The sequence below is a fragment of the Sciurus carolinensis genome, chromosome 17 (genome assembly GCF_902686445.1).
Source record: "Sciurus carolinensis chromosome 17, mSciCar1.2, whole genome shotgun sequence".
Lineage (NCBI taxonomy): Eukaryota > Metazoa > Chordata > Mammalia > Rodentia > Sciuridae > Sciurus > Sciurus carolinensis.
The window spans coordinates 11,206,765-11,225,918 of NC_062229.1; the positions used below are offsets into that span (position 1 = coordinate 11,206,765).

Genomic DNA, 19,154 nt, shown 5'->3' on the forward strand with positions numbered 1-19,154 from the left:
AAATGCACCTCACATTGTGGAAAGTCCCCCCCACCCCCCACCCTGAGCTAACCTCTTCAAACTCAAATACTTAAAAATTGCAGCATTAAAATAAAAACACAGAAAAAGAACACCAGATGAAGAAGCCAGTTTGGGCCACTAGTGTCACTGGGTGAGGACAACTGAGGTGCTGAACAGGAGTTTCTATTTCTGCTTTTCCCTTTTCTTTCCACCTTACTCTTCAAAGAGGAGATCTGAAGTAGCTGGTGTGTCCAGTTTCATGAAGGCTGCTTCCATAGCTTGGTTGAAGGAATTTTGGAATCTGGGTGCAGGAACATGGTCAGAGTTATCACTCCCTCCATCACTGTCCACAGGGGCAGGAGGAATTAAGCTTCTCTCATCTTTCTTGGGAGTAGTTTTGGGCCACACATCTGGTTTTCCTGCTCCAACTCTCAGCATCTGGGCAAAGGAAGGAAAGAGAGTGTCTTCTTCCAGACCCCCAACACAAAATGAAGGACTTCCCTGACCAAAAGTGGGGGACAAGAAGGATCAGCAGAAAGTCTGCATGGGAGCCTGGACTTCTGCCAAGAGGGGAAAGGGGGAGGGTCCATGACCCTGGATGCTCTTAGGACCCAAAGCAGAATCAGAGGATCAGGTAAAGGAATTGAAGGCAGGAAACTTCTGTAGATTCTCTAGAGGGATGTAGGGTGTGCCAGGCTAGCTCAGGCTCAGGTAAGACCCATGGAGTCAGGACCCAGACCCTGGGAGTTGGGTAGGAGCAGGCTTGTGGCAAGCAGCCTGCAAACTCATTTATTGTAGGAAAAACCATACATTTTATAGACTTTTAGCCCAATCACAATGTGCCATGGTGCATCAGACCACCAGGCCCCTATACAGGTTCCCTTGGTAACACTAGATAAATTTGGGGGCAGTTGTTTACTTTCCTAAGTGGTCAGAGTGAAATACTCCTCTCTGCAAGTTTACACACTTGAGACATTAACTGTTGCAAGCCAAGAACTAGGGTTTCTCCCAATATTTCCCCCATTTTTATTAATTTGGACAAGGGATTCCTTCAGGAGGACCTGATTGACCTGAACCTTCATGAGTATCTTGTTGAAAATGGACCACAAACATTTGAGAACTTCAAGAATTATAAGGAAAAAATATACAGGCTAGTCCTAAGATTATCAGATTTGTAGGATTCAGCATGTTTTTTAGTTTTGACCATATTTGTTGTATTGTAGTTTTAACAGGTTGATTAACCCTGATTTTTGTCATGTTTGTGATTTCCTGTTCAATGAGGCATGTTACATTGAGAAATTTTTGTGCCCATTTAGCCTTTAGTTGTTGCACAAGTAAATCTCTAGCATGTGTAAGGTTACAAACAGTAACATCTGGTATACAAACAGATGAAGGCTGAGCAATAATGGCACACTGGAAACTTTTTGTTATCATTAAAGAATCTATTTGCTATTGTTGAATGTCTATTTGGGCTTGTAAATTGTGTATGCCATCAAAGGTAAGCGTGGCTAATGATGTAAGCCATAGAACAAATCAGAGGAGGAGTGTATAGTTTGTTGAAGGGCAGCAGCGGTAGATCCAGACTGGATTAAGGCAGCAGGAGAGGCAGCTGTAGCAGCAGTGGAAGCAATCAAGGTGGCAGCTATGGCAGCAGAGATTCTGAAATCTCGTCATCTGAGGAATTCAGTTGACGGTCGTGACGAGATTGATTCTGTTAACGTGGTAGGGAACATTAGATCTGTGTGAGTAACCATCGTATTCAGAAAGGAGGGGATATGAACCATGATATGATGTGGGATACTAATATCCAGATGGTTAGCAAGAGCACAGCTTAATTGTGCGCAGTTAATCATGCCACCTGCAAGGGTGGTCAAATTGAAGTTTGAAACTTGAATAACATAAAATGGAGGATATACAAGTATTTTATCTTGCCGGTGGTAATGGTCTTTATCTCCAGGTACAGTGGCATTCAGGAATTTCAGAGGAGAAAGGTCTGTGCAAGTGTACTTGTTGTGTTATGGGGTGCAACTTAGAACAGACCAATCACCACTGAGAAACCCAAATTTGAGAACCTTCATTAAAGCCGGCCGGCTGACTGTCTCACACAATGCCCCAAAAATGGCTATAGGGAGAACAGTCCTGACCACAGGGTTGTAGGGGTTCTTACACCAAAAATCACATCAATCATAAGTGTCTGTTGCTATGATTCAAAATTACACATTAACATCATGAGATCATTGACAGAGGGGGAAGTGGGGTCAAAATGACCCTTACCCAGGTACAAACTAAAGAATGGTTGCTAACATGCGCACAATCACTCTTCACATGGTACATTGTTTAGGAGGAATAGGAATCAAAAGAGAGCAATTTTTCTTTACATAGGAATTATCATTCCGTATTGTTAAACATGTCACACTAAGTAACTGATGATGGGCACAGAGGTGGGGTGTTCCCATGGGAGAAGCTTATTACCTACATAACATGGAGTCTCAAAGCAAATGGAGTCTGTTTAGTCATTTCCCTTAGAGTCTGGCCTATAACATTCTCATGGAGCCAGATCTGTCAGCCTATCACAGTTGCACAGGTTTTTTATGCCAAAGGGATTACTAGCACTATCAGCCTCGAAGTGAAATACTGTGGCTTCACATGAATCATTGAATGACAGATCAGTGAAGACCACAGGAATGGCTGCAACATGATAAGTCAGTGTTCCATTAATTCCAGTCATGTAGGGTCTGTGGCATAGAACACGAGACAGAGGGTAATTAAATGTGTTAGGTTTGGAGAAATCAGGAAGGGTACATTGGGGATTGGGGGGTTTCATCATGTCCTTGGGGTCATCTGGATAAAGATCTGTCTCCTCAATGTTGTCTAATGGTTCCTAAAAGTAAACGGGATTAGCCAACGTAGGACCCCCAAGGCCTGATTTGTTGGCCTTTTTGTGACTTAAGTCCCACACCTTGCATCTTTCTAGGGATTCTATGTCTTTCAGGAGGCAAAGGATGTTATTAGTCCAGCAATACCGTAGAAAGTCGTCTCTTTTACTTGGATAATTGAATTGGATGTGATCATCAGTGTGAAGTCATGCATATGTAAAAGTTGTGTTTATAAGCAAGAAACTTACAGAATTCTTTATATCAATGCTGATGTTAATGGGTGTCTTTGTTGGGGCATTTGGCACAGTGGAAAACCTAGGAAATTAAGAAGCCTGATTATGGACAATATGAAGTACGGGGTGTTGATGAACAAGTGTCCAAAGGTTGGGGGGAGAACTTACCTGTGTGGTACTTACCTGAGAGTTAGCAGTTGTATTAGTACATGTGAGTAAGAATACGGTCCCCGGATGGTGACATGTCCATGGCTTGGGTGGCTAATGCCTTTATGTCACTCATGTTATCTTGTGGGCTCTCTGATGCGGGAGCCATCAACATCATTTCTTGTCCCATAGGCTCAATCTTTGGAATTTGGCTAGTGGTGGCTGGCTTGACATTTCTGACTGTTATCCAAATGGGGTTAGAAGTGGACTCTGGGAAAACACAAGCAAACCCTCGTCCCTGATGATAAGAGGGTGTGGTCCTTGCCATGAACCTGTGAGTGGGTCTTTTCAGTGTACTTGGGGGTAAGAGAAGGGGGTCAGAGAAGGAAAGGAGCCCCAATGTTAATATGCAGGGCTCACTCCATTGTTATCAAATGTGAGAAAACTAAGTGTAAACAGAACGGGTGCAAGTGTGAGGTTAGGATCCAGGCATATATGAATGTTCTTTTGTTTTTGCAATGTTTCCTTTAATGTATGATTGGTCCTTTCAATATTCCTTGCCCTTGTGGGTTATATGGAGCACCAGTTGTGTGGGAGATACCCCATGATGTTAAGAACTGTTGGAAGCCTGAAGAAGTGTAGGCAGGCACGTTTTTATTTATTTATTCTTTTTAGAACAAATACTGTCACTTTTATTTAAAAGATTAAAATCAGAGCATTCACAGGATTATGTTACAGTTTTCCACCAATGCTCAAAAGTTTGCCTCAGAAAAAAAACAAATTCAGGTTCTAGAATACATCAGTGTGTATTTACATCTACATATGAATATATATGCATAAATACATATAACTTTTTAAGATTTATTTTTATTACAAACAAATGGGATACATGTTGTTTCTGTTTGTACATGAAGTAAAGGCATATCATTTGTGTAATCATACAATTACATAGGGCAATGGTGTTTGATTCATTCTGTTATTTTTTCCTACCCCTCATCCCTCCTACCACTCTTTTCCCTCTATAATGTCCCTCCTACCTACATTCTTTCCCCCCTCCCACCCCCCATTATGTGTCATCATCTGCTTATCAGTGAGTTCATTCGTTCTTTGGTTTTTTGAGATTGGCTTATCTCACTTAGCATGATATTCTCCAATTTCATCCATTTGCCTGCAAATGCCATAATTTTATCATTCTTTATGGCTGAGTAATATTCCATTATATATATATGTTTATATCACAGTTTCTTCATCATCAATTGAAGGGCATCTAGGTTGGTTCCACAATAAGGCTATTGTGAATGGAGCAGCTATGAACATCGATGTGACTGTATCACTGTAGTATGCTGATTTTAAGTCCTTTGGGTATATCAAGGAGTGGGATAGCTGGATCAAATGGTAGGTCCATTCCAAGCTTTCTGAGTAATCGCCACACTGCTTTCCAGAGTGACTGCACTAATTTGCAACTCCAGCAGCAATGTATGAGTGTACCTTCTTCCCCACACACTCTCCAACACCTATTGTTGCTTGTATTCTTGATAATCACCATTCTAACTGGGGTGAGATGGAATCTTAGGGTAGTTTTGATTTAAATTTTTCTTATTACTAGAGATGTTGAACATTTTTTCATATATCTGTTGATTGCTTATAGATCTTCTTCTGTGAAGTGTCTGTTCTTTTCCTTAGCCCACTTGTTAATTGGATTATTTGTATTCTTGGTGTAGAGTTTTTTGAGTTCTTTATATATTCTGGAAATTAGTGCTCTATCTGAATTATGAGTGGCAAAGAATTTCTCCCACTCTGTAGGTTCTCTCTGCACATTGCTGATAGTTTCCTTTGCTGAGAGAAAGTTTTTTAGATGGATTTATCCCAGTTATTGATTCTTGCTTTTATTTCTTGTGCTATGGGAGTCCTGTTAAGGAAGTCTCATCCTGGGCCAACAAGTTGAAGATTTGGTCCTACTTTTCCTTGTATAAGATGAAGGGTCTCTGTTCTGATTCCAACTTCCTTGTTCCATTTTGACGTGATTTTTGTCCAGGGTGAGAGATAGGGATTTAATTTCATTCTGCTGCATATGGATTTCCAGTTTTCCCAGCACCATTTGTTGAAGTGGCTATCTTTTTTCCATTGCATGTTTCTGGCCCCTTTGTCTAGTGTGAGAAAATTGTATTTATTTGGGTTTGTGTCCATGTCCTGTGTTCTGTACTGTTGATCTCCCTGTCTATTTTGGTACCAGTACCATGCTGTTTTTGTTACTATTGCTTTGTAGTATAGTTGAAATTCTGGTATTGTGATATCCCCTGCTTCACTCTTCCTACTAAGGATTGCTTTAGCTATTCTGGGTTTCTTATTCTTTCAGAAGAATTTCATGATTGTTTGCTCTATTTCTATGAGGAAAGTCATTGAAAATTTAATTGGAGTTGCACTGAATCTGTATAGCACTTTTGGTAGTATGACCATTTTGACAATATTAATTCTGCCTATCCAAGAACATGGGAGATCTTTCCATCTTCTACAGTCTTACTCGATTTCTTCCTTCAATATTTTGTAGTTTTCATTATAGAGATCTTTTACCTCTTTGGTTAGAATGATTCCCAAGTATTTTATTTTTTTTCAGGCTGTTACAAATAGAGTTGTTTTCCTCACTTCCCTTTCAGATATTTCATCACTTGTGTATTAAAATGCTTTAGATTTATGCATGTTGAGTTTATAGCCTATTATTTTGTTGAATTCATTGATGTGGTCTAGAATTTTTCTGGCAGAGTTTTTTGGATCCTCTCAATAGAGAATCATGTCATCAGCAAATAGTGCCAGCTTAAGTTCCTCTTTTCCTATTCCTATCCCTTTAATTTCTTTATTCTGTTTAATTGCTCTGGCTAATATTTCAAGATCAATGTTGAATAGAAGTGGTAAAAGAGGACATCCCTGTCTTGTTCCCATTTTTAAAGGGAATGCTTTCAGTTTTTCTCCATTAAGAATGATGTTGGCCATGGACTTAGCATAAATAGCCTTTACAATGTTCAGGTATATTCCTACTATTCCTATTTTTTTCTGTGTTTTGAACAGGAAGGGTATTGTATTTGGTCAAATGCTTTTTCTACATCAATTGAAATAACCATATGATTCTTATCCTCAAGAATCTATTGACATGATGGATTACATTTATTGATTTATGGATGTTAAACCATCCTTGCATTCCAGGGATGAACCCCACTTGTATGTTTTTGGATATGGTTTGCCAGTATTTTGTTAAGGATCTTTGCATCTTCATTCATCAAGGATATTGCCCTAAAATTTTCTTTCCTTGATGCGCTTTTTCCTGGTTTGGGAATGAGGGTGATATTAGCTTCATAGAATGAGTTTGGCAGGGTACCTTCCTTTTCTATTTCCTGGAATACTTTGAGAAGTATTGGAATGCACTATATTTGAAGGTCTTGTAGAACTTGGCTGAGAATCCATCTGGTTCTGGACTTTTCTTGGATGGTAGATTTTTAATGGCTTCTTCTATTTCATTGCTTGATATTGATCTGTATAAATTGCGTATGCCCCCCTGGTTCAGTCTAGGAGGAGCATATGTCTCTAGAAATTTGTCGATGTCTTCGGTAGTTTCTATTTTGTTGGAATACAGATTTTCGAAGTAGCTTCTCATTATGTTATGTATCTCAGTGGTATCTGTCATGATATTTCCTTTTTCATCAAGAATTTTAGTAATTTGAGTTTTCTCTCTTCTTATCTTTGTTAGTGTGGCTATGGGTTTGTCTATTTTGTTTACTTTTTCAAAGAACAAACTTTTTGTTTTGTTAATTTTTTGAATTGTTTCTTTTGTTTCAATTTCATTGATTTCAGCTCTGATTTTAATTATTTCCTGTCTTCTACTACTTTTACTGTTATTCTGTTTTTCTTTTTGTAGGGCTTTGAGCTGTAATGTTAGGTCATTTAGTTCTTGACTTTTCATTCTTTTCTTGAATGTGCTCCATGCAATGAATTTTTCTCTTAGTACTGCTTTCATAGTGTCCCAGAGATTTTGATATATTGTATCATCATTCTCATTGACCTCTAAGAATTTTTTTATCTCTTCCCTGATGTTTTCTGTTATCCATGTTTCATTCAATAGCATATTATTGAGTCTCCAGGTGTTGGAGCATTTTCTGTTTTTTATTTTGTAATTGATTTCTACTCTCATTCCATTATGATCTGATAGAACACAAGGCAGTATCTCTATTTTTTTGCTTTTCCTAAGGGCTGATTTGTTGCATAACATATGGTTTATTTTCAAGAAGTTTCCATGTGCTGATGAGAAGAAAGTGAATCCATTTGTTGATGGATGGAATATTATATATATGTCTATTAAGTTTAGTTTATTGATTGTGTTATTGAGTTCTATGGTTTCTTTGTTTAGTTTTTGTTTGAAAGTTCTATCCAGTGGTGACAGTGGTGTGTTAAAGTCACTGAGAATTATTGTGTTGTGGTCTATTTGAATCCTAAAATTGAGAATCATTTCTTTGATGTCCAAGGATGCATCATTATTTGGGGCATAAATATTTACAATTGTTATGTGTTCCTGATTTATGGATCTCTTAAGCAGTATGAAATGTCCTTCTTTATCCCTTCTGACTAACTTTGACTTGAAGTCCACTTTATCTTATATAAGCATGGAAACCCCCGCTTTTTTATTGAGTCCATGTGTGTGGTATGTTTCTCCCCATCCTTTCACCTTTAGTCTGTGGAAGTCTTTTTTCTTTGAAATGAGTCTCTTGCAGGCAATATATTGTTGGGTCTTTCTTTTAATCCATTCTGCCAGTCTATGCCTTTTTTTTTTTTTTTTTTTTTGATGAGTTTCAGCCATTAACATTCAGGGTTATTATTGAGATATGATTTGTATTCCCAGTCATTTGGGCTTATTTTTCATTTTTAACTTGGCTTGGTTTCTCCTTTGAGTGGATTTTTCTCTAAGGTAGTTCCTCCATTTGCTGACCTACATTGTTGTTTTCCATTCCCTCTTCATGGAATATTTTGTTGAGAACATTCTGTAGTGCAGGCTTTCTATTTGTAAATTCTTTTAACTTTTGTTTATCATGGAAGGATTTTATTTCATCTTCAAATCTGAAGGTTATTTTTGCTGGGTATAGGATTCTTGGTTGTCAACCATTTTCTTTCAGAGCTTGAAATATGTTGTTCCAGGTCCTTCTAGCTTTTAGAGTATGGGTTGACACGTCTGGTGCTAGCCATATTGGTTTTCCCCCTCTATGTAATCTGATGCTTTTTTCTCGCAGCCTTCAAAATCCTGTCTTTATTTTGAATGTTAGGCATTTTCATTATAATGTGCCTTGGTGTGGATCTGTTGTGATTTCATGCATTTGGTGTTCTGTAAGTCTCTTGCTTTTGATTTTCCATTTCTTTCCTTATGTTTGAGAAATCTTCTGATATTATTTCATTGAATAGGTTGTTCATATCTTTGGTTTGTATCTCTGTGCCTTCCTCAATCCCAATAATTCTTAAATTTGTTCTTTTCATGATGTCCCATAGTTCTGGAGATTCTGTTCATGATTTCTTACCATCTTCTCTGTTTGGGCAACTTTATTTTCAAGATTAAATATTTTGTCTTCATTGTCTGAGATTCTGTCTTCCTAGTGGTCTAGTTGTTTGGTGATGCTTTCTATTGAGCTTTTTATTTGGTTTATTGTTCCCTTCATTTCAAGGATTTCCATTTGTTTGTTTGTTTGTTTGTTTTTAGAAGAACTATCTCTTTGTTGAAATGATGTTTTGCTTCCTGCAGGTGCTCTTTCAACTGCTTATTGGTATTATCATTCATTGTCTGCATTTGCTCTCTTATCTCATCCTTTGCTTCACAAATCATCTTAATCATGTATAATCTGAAGTTCTCTTCTGACATTTCTTCTAACATACTGTCATTGGATTCTATTAATATAGAATCTAGATTTGTTGGGATCATTTTCTTCCCTTGTTTTTTCATGTTGTTCATGTGTCTTCCCCTATAGCAGTGCAGATATAGAGTATTGAAGATTCCCACCTATAGGCTTATTAGTGGCCCTATAGGTTTCCAAAACTCTTTCTTTAAGGGGAGATCAATATTAGTAGTGCCCACTTCAGACACTATGCAATCCTGGACCAAATAGCCCCTAGGAGGACATTAACAATATTGTCATAAACAGAATGAGTTCAATTATTATCTTCAGTATAACAAACAGATTTGCAATAAGGTCTACCATTTCTAATGGAGGACAGAGTGGATGCAGAGGGATGTAGGATATAGCTGTTAATGGGATAAGAAATGAATATACAGAAGTTCTAGATAATAGAAAGTGTGAGAGTATAATCAAAAGATATTGGATATTAGCATGCAAAAAGTGAGAAAGAGACTTTGAGGGAACAGGTAAACAAAAGGAAAAGAGAGGAAGAAAAGTAAATAAATAAAAACTTAAAATGGTTCAATAAGGTGAAAAAAGAAAATCTACACTATAACAGTCATATAGTATTTAAGCCTCCCAGTCTTCAGTAGTCTGATGCATGAGAGGTACCTGACAATGAGCTTCAAGTGTCCAGCAGGTGTCTCAGGATGGGATTTTCCCCACCTAAAGATGGAAGCTACAGCTTCCAGGATTATCCAAGATGGTCACTCTGGCTTCCAAATGTGTTGGCAAATGGGGAGCTGCAGCTTGGGGTGTGGACATTGTCGGCTGTAGGTCTTGGAGGTGGGGTGCAGTTGGTTAGGCAGGGGTCCTAGAGGTGGGGTGTGTTTGGTGTTTTTGTGGGATCCTGGAGGCGGGATGCAATCAGTGAATCTGGGGTCCTGGTAATAGGGCACAGTCAGTCAGTCTGGGGGTCCTGGTGGCAGAGACCAGTCAATCGATGTGAGTGTACCACAGGCAGGGTGTGATCCATCGGGCTGATTGATCTTGGAGATTGGACTCAGTCAGTTTGGCCAGGGGTCCTATGGGCCCTGGCTTTTGTCTCAAAATGGCGGCAGCCATGTGTAATCAAACCTGCAGGTACTGTGGCAGTGACTTCCAGGCAACAGGAGGCAGCTGGCACTCCACTGGTGGTCCTTGCTCATTTTGCTGACTGTTGTCTGATGACCGGGAGGTGAACCTCCTAAGGTGGGTGATGGATAGGTGTAAAGCAGGCAATGGACAGGCAAGAGGCAGGCAAATGGTAGAAGATAGGTGCCTGACAGTAAGCAATCTGCACTCAAAAAACGTGTCGATATGCTGGCAGACTGCAGGGGATCGCAGTAGACAAATGGGGTAAACAGCAGGGGATCAATAAGCAGAATAAGCTGCCTCACCAAGAAACAGATATTCTCTGCTTGAAACTGAAGTTATGGAGTGACAAGGAATGCAGCCTCCCTCTCATCCGCCATCTTGGATCCCCTTATTATCAGTTTTTATGGCCCAAGGAACTCCCATCATTAACATAGCCATTTTCATAGCTTTTATTACATTTGAAGTTTTTTTCCCCAGATTGTGCAATAGCAAATGTGAGCTTGGAATAGGTGTCCACAATGATGTGAACATATTTTAATTTGCCAAAGGAAGGCTTATGGGTAACATCCATTTGCCAGAGTTTGTTAGGGGATAGGCCTCTAGGGTTAATTCCTTGAGGTTGTAAGGGACCAAGTGGTGCCATGGGGCACAATGTTTACAAGGTTGCACCATGTGTTTACATTGTGCCAAAGTGAGTTCAGGAAACAAAACCTTCAAATTGCTAGCTGACATGTGAAACTTAGTATGCAGTATGCATGCTTCCTTTAAGGCACTCAATGAAATGGAGTAACTTGAAATGAGTTTGTCTATTTTATCATTGCCCTGTGCAATGATCCCTGGCAGATTTGTGTGGGATTGTACATGGGTATTATATCATGAAAACTATCTGCTTTCAGTAAGTTCCTTTAAGGTGTGGAGGGCTTGATCAATGGGTTTATTGATCAGTCTGAACACAGAAAAGGGGAGAGTTTTTGCCACTTATACAGTGTATTTGCTGTGAGAAAATATATTAATGGGGTTTTCTAGGCATAGAAGAAATACTTGAATTACAGTCCTCAATTCACCTAGTTGAACAGACCCTGTATGGTTTTCTAGATGTGTGACGTCTGGTTCATTTACTGTTTTTATAAGTACCCCAAACTTTTGCTTATTGGCATTGGTAAATGCACATGGGGCAATGGGTATGGGTTGTGAGGAAGGGAAAACGTTTCTCGAAGGAGAAATATCTAGGGATTTTAGCATCTGAAGCATCTTATTGTGAGGAAGGTGATTATCTAATTGTCCTAGAAAGTAAGAGATTAAGGTTTGGAATTGAGTATTGCTCTATATGAGGTGTAAGATTTCAACTTGGGTTAATGGAAGGACCAGAGTATCTGGCTCAGCATTGAAGACCTTATTACAGTAATATTACCTTAAGCACTATAAGAATAATGCTTTCCAGTCTGCTGGTGATTTTGTGCCAGTGACTCCATGCAAGATGTACCCAGAACAGAAGGCCATCCTGCTGCCAAATGACACCAAGGGGTGCCCCTGGGGACAACAAGATAATCCCTAGCAGGGGATGGCTTTCATCATAACATTGTGTTTGGAGGTTAGCAAGACAGTTATTAATGTGATTAACTATTTTCAGGGCTTTTGGAGTTAGGGTAATTTTCTTTGAAGGACAGGAGTCTTGCCTGAGCAAGTTGAACAAGGGGGTCAAGTCCTTTGGAAGGATGGGCAGAAAGGGTTTGAGACAGTTAATATGTCCACAAAGCAGTTGTAATTCATTGATGGTATATTTAGGTTTTATAAGTATAGCTGGTCTGAGGGGCCTAATTTTTGATGAAATTTTATATCCTAAAAACTCAAAGGGTGGTTAGTGCTGAAACTTGTCAGTTGCCACATGTAACCCCAATGTGGTGAGGTTGACCAAAAGTTGCTTCAGGCAAGTTAATAATGTGGCACTATCACTGTAGGAAGGTTGAGACATTAACTGCTGCGAGTCAAGAACTAGGATTTCTCCCAACAGAAAGAGGTGGACTTCTGGGTACTTGCCCTATTTCTTGTTCTGCTCCATTTCATTCCTAGCTCTTGGCAGCTTTCATCCCAGCTGCCTTCTGGTGTTGACGCTTTCTCTTCTCAATGTCATCTGAAAACATCTTTAGGGTTTCCATAGGAGGATACAGAACCAGTTCACAGATGCTGAATTCAAAGATGAGAGGCAAGTGAGAGAGATATCTATGATGCTGTTGACCATCCTCAGACATGGAATAACTCCGATCTCAACCAGGGTTGCTGAGAACTTCTCTGGGCTCAGTTGCAGGTTGCCATACTCCCACAGGCAGCAGTGTTAATTCACAGGGTGCGTGAACATTACATTCCATCCTCCACGTGGTAAACCTAGTAACAAGGAGAGATGCTCAGGTGTGTAAGGTCTGGTTTGGTGATGGGATCCTGGTGGCTGAACTCAATACAGATGGTCCCCTCCCCAAGACTGTCAGCAGCTAATTCCAAGTCATCACAGGCCTCTGACAATCCCTGAGGCTCTGGTTCAGATACTGCTCCCTCTTCCTCTACCAGAGGGAGAGCAAGAGGATGAGGAGAATCCAGAGAACAAGCTTCTGTGTTTTCTTCATCAAAAGGAGACAGATACTCTAGCACGCCCTAGCTTGGTTGAGAAACACAATGCTTCACCAAGGGAGCCATCAGCACCAATTGTTGTAGCACAGCCACAACACCAGAGACTTCCCTCTGCTCTCAGTTGGTGCCGACAGAGCCTCTTCCCAGGCCTTGAGTTCCTGGATAGCTGCCTCAATAAAGCAGGACTCAGGAGTGTGCTCCTCCTCAGTCAGTTGCTTCTCCAGTGTTACTTCCTCTTCTTGAATGACCCACTATGTGGGACTTTGTGGGACAAGAGTGCATCTATAGCCATGAAGGGCCATCTTGACCAATATGTCTCTCTCCATGTGTTGCAGCTACAATAGCCCATTGTGGACACATCTTCTGCTGGGCTTGCATCCTGTACTCTTTCTCTGAGTGAGAAGACCTGGAGTAAATGTCCCATCTGTTACAATTCTGTGCATAAGAAGGATCTCAAGAGTGCTGTTGCCACAGGACCTAGTCAGTATGCTGTTAGTGATACCATTAAAATGCAGCTGATGAAGAGGGAGAAAGGAGTGTTGTTGGTCTGGGCCTTGCCCAAACCCACATGGATGAATGTAGAGCACCCTGTTCACCTCAGAGGTGAACAGCCCAGCCCGTACTCCAGGTTACGGAGTGCCTCTAAGGAATAGACCCTGGATCCACTTTGAGTTGAGTTTTGTGCAGGGTGAGTGATAGGGATTTAATTTCATTTTGCTACATATGGATTTCCAGTTTCCCCAGTACCATTTATTGAGGAGGTTATCTGTTTTCCAAGGTGTGTTTATGGAGCCTTTTTAGTATGAGGTAACAGTATTCATGCAGGTTTGTCTCTGTGCCTTCTATTCTGTTCCATTGGTCTTCATGGTTGTTTTGGTGCCAATACCATGCTGTTTTTGTTACTGCAGCTCTGTAGTATAATTTAAGGTCTGGTATTGTGATGTCTCCTGCTTCACTGTAGAAAAAGTGAGTCGTCATAGAGAGGACACATAAGTTGTCCCTGGTTGGATGGCAGTGCATATATTGCAATTTGCAATAGCGGAACCTGGGGGTAAAAGATCTGCATTCAATTTTGTAGTTAAAGTGGTCGCTTCACAGCCCCCACCCACTGCCCAAATCCTTGGATGCAAAAGTCCCAGATATAAAATTACCTAGCTTTTACATATTACAGATATGTGACTCTCACATTTACAGAATGAAGGACAAAAACGCCATACGATCATTTCAACAGAAAAAGTAAAAAGCATTTGACAAAATTTGACTTTTTTTAATTAAAAACTCTCCAAAAATTTAGCATAGGAAGAACAAATCTGAACACAGTAAAATCTACATATGACTAACCCACAGGTATCACAATCAATGGGGAGAAATGAAAAGTTTTTCCTCTAAGATATTAAAGAAGAAAAAGATACACACTTGCTCCACTTCTGCATAACAGATTACCTGTCATCCTGGTCAGTGCACTCAAAAGAAAGAATGAAATGCAAGGAATCCAGGTTACATAAGAAGAATCAATTGCCCCTGTTTGAAGGTGACATTATCATATGTGTAAAAAACCCTAAATGCTGTATAGAAAACAAAAAAAAAAAAACTGTTAGCACCAATACATAAAGTCATAAAGTAAATAAAGTTGCAGAATATAAAATGAACATACAAAATCAGAAGCATTTCTTTATACTAATAGCAGACTCTCTGGAGTCATTTCCTGTCGAGTCTCCAAATCTTTACCACTGATTCCTATAAGCTCTTGGCTCCTATTACATGTCCTGCATCCAATTATTCATTAAAAAATTGCTGCATGAGATATTGTTAATTTTGTTCAAATTTCATTTTATTTGTCTGCTATATAACCTAACTACTTGTTATGGCAGATTTGACTTACTGAAGTTTCTTATTAGGTCAACAGTTTTTGTAGGAATCATCTCACTTTAGTGTCCCTGAAGAAATGTATCAATAATGTTATTATGCTGTTTTAAAACTTTTATTGGTGCAGAAAAATCATACACAATATTAGGATTTATTGTTAAACTTCCACACATGCACACAACATAATTTGATTAGTTCCATCCTCCCTTCTCTTTTCCTCTGACCCCCTGGTACCCTTCATTTACCTGTCTATTCTCACTTCTGTTTTCATGATATGTTTCCCATTTTTCTCTCTGACTTCCATGTATGAGAGAAAACATATGACCTTTGGGTTGCTTAACAGGGTGCTCTCTAATACCATCCATTCTCCTGCAAATGACATAATTATTTCTGATATTCAACATTCAGTTCAGTTGCCTTTTTCTTGCTACCAGTCCTTTAAAATATTCAGAAAAGTGTCAAATGATTGAAGTTAGAGCAGACTCCCTTGGCATTTTCAAGAATTTAATACAGATAGTCTAGTGATTATATGTAACATCTCCTTTTGTCTGTGCTTTGAAAACAATTCTTCTTTATTGGTTTGGGAATTGTCTTTGTTTTCCTGGTTTATCCACAGCTTCTGATTCTATTGTTAAAAGTAACTTCTGTTAAATTTTCTCGAATAGAATTCTCTCTGGTGATTATGGTTATTGTTTAACTCCACTGACCTCTTTTTGTGAACAGTTACGTTTACAAACATCATTATGTTAACCTGGTTTTCTTTTCCAGAGCTGATATGAACTGCTCAAGAGGTATTGTTCTGTTTTGTTTTGTGGTAATGCTGGAGATTGAGCCCAGAGCTTTGAGCATACTAGCAACTGCTGCCCTTCTATTGAGCACTTAAAATAGATAGCAATGCATCTTGTTTAATTTTTTCACTCTGTTTTTAAATTTATGCTCAGAAATGCAAAGTTAGAAAAGTCATTTGTGATGAGGTTGAGAGCTCAGTCCTGTGGTTATTGAACTTCCAACATTTTTATTGGTGCAATGCCTGCCCTCTCATGCACCTTGGAATCCTTGGAAAGGCAAATGGTGAGGAAAGCTGTCACAATTTCAGGCCACAAATGAGCATGAATTTACCAGGTTAACAGGGGCATCAGCAAGAACACTGGAGGACCTGCTGTGGACCTCACTTCCCCCTGCCCCTTATCCCTGTTGTCCATCACACTGGCCTCAATTCCCTCCCACTCAGTCCACCAGTTGATGAGCAGCTGCACACTCTGCTCACTCAGCCTAGAATGTGTCTTCCTTCCTTACTTCCTCTCTGAGCCCACACATTCCTATTGCAAAGAAGGCTCTTCTGTCTACTTCCCATCATAAATTGGTGCTCAGTGTGGTTTTTGCCTTTAATTAATTCCCATTCTGCAGGGATTAATAAACTGACACTTTTTAACCAAGGAAATGTAATTGTTTTCAGGTCTTCCTTATTTCTTTAAGATTTTACATGGTTTGGGATAGGGAAACCTTGAATAATTCAAACCCAGTTCATAAAATATATTTTGCAATTAACTGCAGTTTTTAACGCAATATATACCAATTAGCCATGTGGACATAGGAGCACACACAATCACACACCCTTGCATGTATTCTAATGGATGTGCCTTTGTTTTCTCCACTTATCTGTGTATTACCCATGTTTTTCCTCTTCTTGGAGAATTCACCATGCAGCCATCAGTGTCTGAAGGAAGGAGCCAGAGAATCTTCATTAACTAGAAATACTCCGTGGAGCTCAAAAGAGGTAAGAAACCTGTTGTATTTGCAGTGATCACAACTCTGTCCTGAGGGCTGGCACAGATTAGGAAAAATATTGATAGATGACAGCCATGCAGACACACTTATTGTGATGTACAAAGTGAAAACTCATTGTATGCCCCAGGAACTGTAGCAGAAAAATTACAATCCTCATCTCATTGAAATTCCTTCTTCAACTATACAGTGAACATTTTCAATCCCTAGTGGGGAGGTGAGGTAATTTAAGCTCAGGGAATTTAAATAACTTTCTCAAGGCCACACACATTATAAGTAGGTAGACCAAAGCTCCATTCCAGGTTGTTGGATTCAAGAAGCCAATATCTAAATCACAACTCTTCTGTATCTTGTGAGAAGATACATATCCAAATATTTTTCCCAGATTTTATAGGAGAATTTTAATAATAATCAGTAATAATTATATGTCACAACTATGACTTATTAAAATTCTACTATACATACAGACATTTTAAAATTCCACAATCAAGGAAGTAAAGACATTCATATTTTTTTAAAAGATGATAAACAATCCTCTGAGAACTAACGCACATTCCTAGAAAATGTCAAGTCATGGAATAAAAGTGGACCTGAAAGTCTGTTTTCAATAGGTATGGTGGGGCCTAGAGAATGAGCAGTGTGGGTGTCCACCCAAGAGTCATACTGTAAGGTGGTAGCTACCTCAGTTACCCCTTGGCTGGTCTTTGAAAGTTACTTCCCCCCACGTTTTACCCACAAGGTACACTAGATACATGGGAGCCGAGAATCACACAGCCATAACACAATTCCTCCTCCTGGGACTCTCAAAGGTTCTGGATCTACAACCCATCCTCTTTGGACTGTTCCTGTCCATAGTACCTGGTCACCGTGCTTGGGAACCTGCTTATCCTCCTGGCTGTCAACTCTGACTCCCACCTCCACACCCCAATGAACTTCTTCCTCTGCAGCCCATCCTTGGTAGACATCTGTTTCACTTCTACCACCATCCCCAAGATGCTGGCGAACATCCATTCACAGAGCAAAGACATCTCCTACACAGAATGCCTATTTCAAGTGTACTTTTTTATTATTTTTCTTGGAGTGGATAATTTCCCACTGACTGTTGGCCTTTGACCACTTCGTGGCCATCTGCCATCCCTTGAATTACATAGTCATCATTAATTCCCGATTCTGTGTCCTCCTGGTTCTGATGTGTTGGGTCATCATGTTCTGGATCTCCCTGATTCATATTCTGCTGCTGAATCCACTGACCTTCTCCATAGGCACTGAAATCCCACATTTCTTCTGTGAACAGGCTCAGCTTCTCAAGGTGGCTGGCTCTGATGCCCTTATCAATAACATCTTTACCTATGTGGCTGGTGCCCTGCTTTGTGTATCTCCTATGACAGGGATCCTGTTCTCTTACTCTTAGATTGTCTCCTCATTAATGACAATGTCCTCCATTTAGAGCAAGTACAAAGCATTTTCCACCAGTGGATCCCACCTCTGTGTGGTCTCCTTGTTCTATGGAATAGGACTTGGGGTTTATCTCAGTACTTCTGTGACCCATTCTTCCCAGAGTAGCTCCATCGCTTCAGTGATGTACACTATGGTCACCCCCATGCTGAACCCCTTCATCTACAGCCTGAGGAGAAAGGATGTGAAGGGGACCCTGGGGAGACTCCTCAGAAGAGCAGTTTCTTGTCCTTGATGGGTCACTGATCTCAGAACTTGGATCCTCAGCACTAAAGTGATGTTGTGTGCCCCTATGTCAAATGATGTGAATTTCAGTGTCCTCCCTAAAACACATACTGCATTTTCCCATCCCCAAAAGTTGGAAAGACTTTTGAGTGTATGCTATTTTACTTGTTTCTCTTCAACAACCCCCTTTTACATATTTCCTCTGTATGCATGGTCCTTAAAGTTCCATGTTTTGGTCCATTTGCTCACCTTAAATTTCCATGTTTAGGTCAGGTTCTTATAAGTATTACTTATATTTATAATTTCTTTCTTTTTTTTTTCAGTTTTAGGATTGAACCCAAGAGTGCTTTGCCATGAGCTACATTCTCAGCACTTTTCATTTTTCATTTTGAGGCAGCATCTTGCTAAGCTGTAGCTGTCCTCAAACTTACAATCGGCCTGCTTTAGCCACTAGTGTAGCTGGGATTACAAGTGTGTGCCTCTGCTCCCAGCCCTAACTTGATGCTTAAAGCACTTAACAAGTCAAGGTTGAAAGAGTTGCCTCAAAAATTATCCTCTTAATGATTTTAAATTTTCTAACCACAAGAAATAATGGATATTTGAAGTGCTGTCTGGGGTAATAACCCTGATTTACTGTTTCTGCAATGTGTCCTTTATCAAAACATCCATCACATTTAGTCCATTGAGATATAGAATTGAGTGTCCATTTAAAATAAAGTAAAACTAAAAATTATCCTTTTAAATGTTAATATTGTTTGCCTTAACTTGATTGTTTTCTTATTTTTCTTGCTGATAATGGAATGAAAAGAATACACTCAAGGCAAATTACTTACCATATCAAAACCGTGCCTATTGTTTTTAGACATAGAACTTCATTTATTCTTTAAAACATTTTTTGACATATTTTCTCTAATTAACCCTATTTCTGAGCAGGAGAGACTGTG

The 19,154-nt window shown here is 39.5% G+C and overlaps 2 pseudogenes; one reads left to right on the forward strand and one right to left on the reverse strand.

Annotated features, from left to right (window-relative positions):
* Window positions 1-144: 144 nt before the first annotated feature.
* On the reverse strand, window positions 145-17,541 carry LOC124968032 (RING finger protein 10-like; annotated as a pseudogene).
* Window positions 17,542-17,632: 91 nt separating this feature from the next.
* On the forward strand, window positions 17,633-18,220 carry LOC124968033 (olfactory receptor 7D4-like; annotated as a pseudogene).
* The last annotated feature ends 934 nt before the right edge of the window (window positions 18,221-19,154 follow it).